Source organism: Rhea americana, unplaced genomic scaffold (assembly GCF_003343005.1).
Source record: "Rhea americana isolate MKP2758 unplaced genomic scaffold, rheAme1 scaffold_21, whole genome shotgun sequence".
In the NCBI taxonomy this organism is placed as follows: domain Eukaryota; kingdom Metazoa; phylum Chordata; class Aves; order Rheiformes; family Rheidae; genus Rhea; species Rhea americana.
In genome coordinates this window covers 4,122,271-4,128,783 of record NW_028186258.1, presented here as the reverse complement: position 1 = coordinate 4,128,783, position 6,513 = coordinate 4,122,271, and positions in this window count along the sequence as shown.

Below are 6,513 nucleotides of genomic sequence, written 5' to 3'. Positions count from 1 at the left end.
CAGCGGAAACCATGAGAAAAATGGGTTTCTTGCCATGCAACTGGGTGGTCCACATGGACCCTGGGTGTCACAGTGTGGGTCTTGTGAAACTTAAAACACACCTCTGAGCACAAGTATCCCCCGTCAGGCTTAGGTATCTCATTTATCTCCTRCTATGTCCCAAGACTTTTCCTAAAGCTATATGCTGCTTCTTTAAAACTTTGTCTCTAGTGAAGCTGCAGGACCGGTAACAGTGGGATGGCTGCTGTTTGCCACCTGATCCATGGAGCATCTGAGGAGATTTTGTCCAGGGAKCTGAAAAAAAGCCTTTCAGCCTGGCTTAATGAGTCCGGAGCGCTACGAGCCCCTGCCTTCCCACCTCAAGCCTGTACTCAGAGTGGATTCTTGGGTAATGCTGGGGGGGATGAAAAGCTCTAAAGCAAAATGGCTGTACCTTGAAAAGGGTTCATCCTCTATGTTTTTTCCAMGTGAATGTGACCTTCAAATCTACCGTAACCCTTCTTTTGGTCATAGAAGCCTTCCTTGTTTGCTTCTTGTAGGCATGGGCAGGCAGTCTTCTAGGAGGCTGGGAAAACGACTGAAAGCACAGGCTACTTATTAATYACCCTGTTGGAGTAGCCATGCAGCAGGCCATAGCTACCTTTGGGTCYCTGTGCCGGGCTGGTCTGCAGAGTCACGCAGCTGTGGATGTAAAACCCTCTGTGAAGGTTTTGGGTGAGTAGAGAGACATCATTGCAGTTAGCTTCTCCCTGCCAGCAAGAAAGAGGAGAGAAGAACAGGGGAAATGTCTCCTTTTCCAGACAACAGTTACACAGTTTCTGAATGGAAACTTTCAAAACACTCGAGCTTGGATTTGTGTTTGTGTGTGTGTGTGTGATGAGGGTTTCGGGAGCAGCAGCAYTGAGTTAGCAGCAAGCAAGGCCTTATGAAGTGAACCAGTGTGGACAGCGAAGCCACAGGCCTATAAACACACACTCGTGCCCATGAGCCATTCACTTTAGCGCTAAAGTACTGCTGGTGTCTAAAATGGGACATTGTGTGCAATTGCTTCGTGACTTGGGAGGCACCACGGGGGTTGGAAGGTGCTGGCRTGGGTCGTTCCCTGCCTGTCTGCATCCCCTGAAACGGAGGCGAGGGGAGATGGGCAACTGCTCTCCCCTCATCCGTTTGATGAGACAGGCATGAACTTATTTTCAAATACATGAGAAGCTCTTGAGGTCGTGATCCAGGACGGGTCAGCCAATGTGCTGTTGAAAAAACATTACCGTACTCAAAGTGAAATCATGTTTTCTCCTTTGAATCGCAGCAATCAACTGAAGTACTTCCAGACCAGAGCCAACTGTTTGAAATAGGATATTTGATTTGTTTTGTGTCGTTTAGCACTAGGTCTCCATGATGTCTAAGTGGAAAAAAAAAAAAAATAGAGGCCAATTCTTTCAGAGTCAAAAGGATTTGCCAAGCATGAGAATATACTTTTGCTCTCTAATTAAATCATCTGCCAGAATAAGAATGAAAACAACACTTGACTGCATTTAGTTTACAAAAGTACTACCCAAACCTGGACAACATCAACTGTGGGGTTCAGACTTTTCATTACTGGGAGCAGGTCAGACATCACTGACCAGATTTAGCCCTTACATAACCCAAGTGCAGTCAGTCAAGTGACACCAGAGAGGAGGTTGGCATGTACCAGGCTCATAAAATTTTCCTTTGGTTTGGTTAYGTCTCTGCTTGAGAGTACGAGTCCTGCACAAAATGGGTTCATGCGGGCAATGGCTGCAGGGCTACTGGAATGTATCACTGACTTATGGTCAGAGATGGCATGTATCTAAGAGTTTGACTACAGCATCTCCATCCCATGGAATTATCAATTATCTGGGGGATAGTTGTGAGTAAGATCTATTAAACATTACAGAAAAGACAGGTTTGTCATATTAAATTGAAAATAGATGTCCTTATGCAGTGTGGCACTTGGCCCAAGACCGTAAATTGTTGTAGCTAAATAAGTATCTTGAATAACGAATAATGGAGCAAATTTTTTCACAGGATGACCTATCTCTGTCACAAATGGTGGATTTAATGCCTGTAGGATTTAAAGCTTAAGCTCTCAAAATTTCTTCTTTGGCTGCATTAAGGGTTCTGCTCATCAAGAGAAGTTGCTGAGCAATTGGCTCAGGCTAAAGCTTTTTTCAAAATAGCATGTGCCAGTTTTGCTTCTGGAATGTCTCTACTGAATGGCCCAACACACAATTAAGTGCTAGTGCTACTGGCTAGATAATTACTTTACAGCAAAAAGTGAAGTAATTTTATTCACGTGTGCATGAAGTTGGCCATCTGCTTGATGATCTGGCAAACTGGAACCTAAACAGTCACTTGGAGATATGAAAAGCGATAGCGTTTCTTTATGAGACTTTTTACAGCAATAAAGTAGAAGTAAACGTCAGTTAAAACTGGAGTGTGCCTCTGGTTGGAACCATAGCAGACAAAGGGCCTTAGAAACAAATATTTACCCATCTGCATAACTTTAGTCCTATGAAATCACCCCTTTGGATTTAACGTATTGACTTCTGAGCTAATGGAGCCATCTGGCTATGTTTCTGTGGAGCTGAAATTTCTTTTGATCTCTGCATTTCAACCTCAATTCCAGATTGGAGTTGATCTCAGTTGCAGCATCTGCATACTATCAACCTATGAAAGTGTTAATATTATCATTTTTCAGGAAAAGCAACCCAAAATATCAGTGCAGAACACAGCCAGAACTAAGGCCATCGAACTAATTTTTCAACAAGAATGTGCAAACCTACGAACGATGCAGGATTTCAAAACGGGGCCATCCTTTGGCAGAAGTTCACACAAACCGAGGTCTGCGAAGCATCCCGAGGCTTTCAGCCAACCGAACTGAACTCAGCCGTTCTGAGCAAAGCTCAGGGCAAAAATGTTCTCATTTAATTTTCTGCCTGCGAATATTTTCATGGTCTCCTTCACACAACCTCAACTTTCCCTTCAGCTCAGAGATTTCAGGTCAGTTGAAGGCCACATCTGACTTGAGTTCAGCCGAGCTTTTTCTAAGAGAGYTTGATACAGATCGACAGGAACAGACTGGAACCAGAAGGTTATGAATTAACAGAAACAAGAGCGCCCACGAATGACATCAAAACCTATCTGAAGCTAAGCCTACAGTGATATACAAAATGCTGAAAGAGAGATAGGAGCCGCAGAGGAAGCCAGAGGGAACAATGCAACCGTGATAAGATAGCGGCTGGCAGAGAACAATGCAGAAAAGACGGAGGCCGAATTCGCAGCGCGGCGCAGAGCCCGGAGCCAAGAAGGAAATAAGAGGAGCACAGCGGGACTGACCGGAGCGTTACAGAGGGGTCTGACCAAGAGGACAGCAGTCTGAGTAAACGTCAGGAACGGGGCTGAAACAAGGCGTTCGGAGGCTTAAACCTCCCGCCGGCACGGGGCTTGGCTCCCCTCCTGGCAGAGAGGGAAAAACTCCTGTGCAAGGTTGTTGGCTCCCCTCCGGAGTCCTATTTTTGTCCTGGGGAATACAAAATAAAAAGGTGGATAGGGAAGAAGCAGAGAGGGAARCAAAAACCCATCACGGTGGTAAACAGGATTGGAGTGGGTGAGGCAGAGGAACGTGTTTCAGTTTGGACTGACACAATCGGTTATTTATCGTTGCTTGTATCCCGCTATCTTACATCKCGAAAGGAAAGCCAAGACTTTGTCCCCACGAGCTGGTTCTCTGCGCCCAAGGAGCAGCGGGCAGCAAGAGGGCCTGCGTGCCGCGGGAGCACGTCCGCGGGCCGCGATGACGCCGGGCTGACCCCGGCCGGGGCGGAYGCCGGGCTGGTTGTGGGAAACGGAGCCGGGGCGGTTCTGCTGGCGACGTGCTGCTCTTACGTCTCACTTTTCTCCACGGCTGACAGAAACGAGCGTTCCCATGAGGGAGGCKGCAGCGCAGATTAAGGTTGACCGTAGTGGGAATGGCAGTGTTCGAGGAGCCCACCTCTATTTAAGCAAGCATGCAAGCACATGCGTAGCTGTAGGTGCCTAGTAAGTCCTGTAGACTTCAGGGAGGATTAGGCATAAGCCTCTTATGTTCTGCTTAATTAAACTCATGCTTAAAAACATTGCCAGCTTGGAATCAGGGACAGCAAAGCCAATCTTGCTCCACTTTTCCTATTTATTCCCAGAGGTTTGTTGGCAAGATCATACTCTGTGTACTTTTTACAAAATAAATCTAGGACGTAATTATTTGAATAGAGCGCTATATGTGATAAAAATCTGTTTACACCACAACGTCTCCAGCCAAATGATTGACGTATACATTTCTGCCCTTCCATTGATGTAACTTCTCAATTTCCTGTTGATGTCTAAGCTTGATTTATTTTTCCATTTATTTGGATTTTACAAAGAGCACTAAAGAGCTTGGCACTTGGGTCTTTTTTTGTCAGCTCAACCCTCTTAGTCCTTGATCACTTCATTGTTTCTGCAAACAATGAAAAAGAGAGATGGAAAGAACAGCTGTGAACAGCTGGGCTTGTTTGCCAGGTGTTGGACTGGTATTAAAGTAGCCTCTTTAGAGCAAGGCCTCTATTCTCTGAAAAAGCCTAAACGAGCTAAACCCAGGCAGACTTCACTCAATTTGTTGCCTTCAAACACATGATGTGATACAGCTTTGCCTAGATCCTAGCTTGAAACAAAACAAAACAAGCAAACCCCCTAATCTAGGAAACCTCGGGGCTTTTCCTTCTTGGGTTGCACCCAGCTGCATCAGCGGGGAGCTCTGCAAGGTCTTGTCGGGCAGATTTGGCCAAGTTTTTGGCAAATAAGTTATTCTTCTTCTCATCCTCCAGCTCATCTCTGCCTTCATCCTACAGGGCGCTCAGGAGCTCGAGCTGGGAACAGCTGGTTTTACAGAGCAGCTTCACGGGGCTGCTCAGGACTGGGAGAACCGCCGTCGTGTTTTATCGTCTGCGAGGCTCCCCTGGGCAAAGAGCCTCTGCTTCCTCTCTGCTCAYAAAAGTCCTCTGGCTCCTAGAAAATGAGCTACGTGTTCCCACTTGTCCCAAGGTAGCACAGTCTTGAAAGCAAATCAAGAAAAAAAAAAAACACAGATTGGATTCAGAAGCAAAACTGATTTATTGCCCGCAGACACCGTAACATGATCGGAGCAGTGTTCACCCAGGCACCAGGAATAGTGATGTATTCCTTACACATCCCACCCCGTGGAGGTTTATTCAAGGAAAACAGAAAGAGGGGTGAATACCCATATGTCATCCCGAGGAAAGACATACGGATTTTGTGGCGAGTGGCCCAGGGGAACCATTCAACACCGTCAGCTCTGCTCTTGCTAGCGTGCCATAGCCTGCCTCAGTCAAAACGAGCCAGATTAGCAAAATCCTGATTTGCTGGGAAGAAAAAAAGGAAGGAGCATTTCCTTGAATCTTTGTAATTAGTAAAGCAAGAAGCTACAACTCTCCATCTGTGATTTCTCAGATTCAGTGSTTTACAGCTATTTTGGTAACGGTATTTCTGGCAGCCAGAACTCTAAATATGTGCCTAAATCCATCTCAATTCAGAAAAGCGCGTAAGCATGTACCTCTGTTGCAGTCCAACAAGGGAGGTGAATCCTTAAGGACTTGGCTGAAGGAGGCCCAAAGAACGCTAGAAGCGGTGGGGAAGGTTATATGCCATAATTTCTAATTTGGCAGTGAACCCGAAACGGAATAAGCAAGGGGAGAGTCGCTGAACCTGATGCGGCTGAGCCTGTGCGACGCCGGTTTTACCCCCGCGCTGGGTGATTAGCTCTTGCGTAAGATCTGGTACAGGACAGAGGACAAACCGAGGAAGCAGCCTGGCTCCAGCAGCACTGAAACACAATTCCCGGCTCTGCGCTGCCACACGCTCCTCCGTGGCCCCCTCCCAGGGAACTGCGCTCGATCCTCAGCGTTTCAGTTTTCTTCCTCCCGTTTTCAAGGCGTCTCAGCGTTAGTAAAGACAAAACATCCACGCCGGCGCAGGCAGCCGAGGACGAGGGGATCGACTAGGTGTCTCGCAGCACGTCAAGCGAGATTCGTCACAGCCGAGGAAATTCCGTAGGCTTGCTGGAGTCCTGCTTGCAGTGTCGCAGACCACRTTTCTTTTAGCTGGCTGTATGTCAAAACCCTCATGCACCACCTTGGCTTTTGTTGGAAAATTACCTAGAGATGAGAAATAAGCACGTAACATTTCCTCAGGTGGGAATCCTCTCCAGAAGCTGGTCCTACTGAGCAGTGCTGACTGATATGCACCCTACYCTCTGCTGATATCAGGCCAGTAAAGTTAATAAAATTATAGAGATTTATTTCGGATAAAAATTTGGGCCACTGTGCTAAAATCAAACCCTGAGTTTTACCTTTCACATTAAAATAGGTTTTATTTATCTTACTGCTCAAGAAAAGAATCAATTAAGTTTTGAACTCTTTTATAGGAATATTTAGTGTTATTTGAACAACGTCTGCCTGA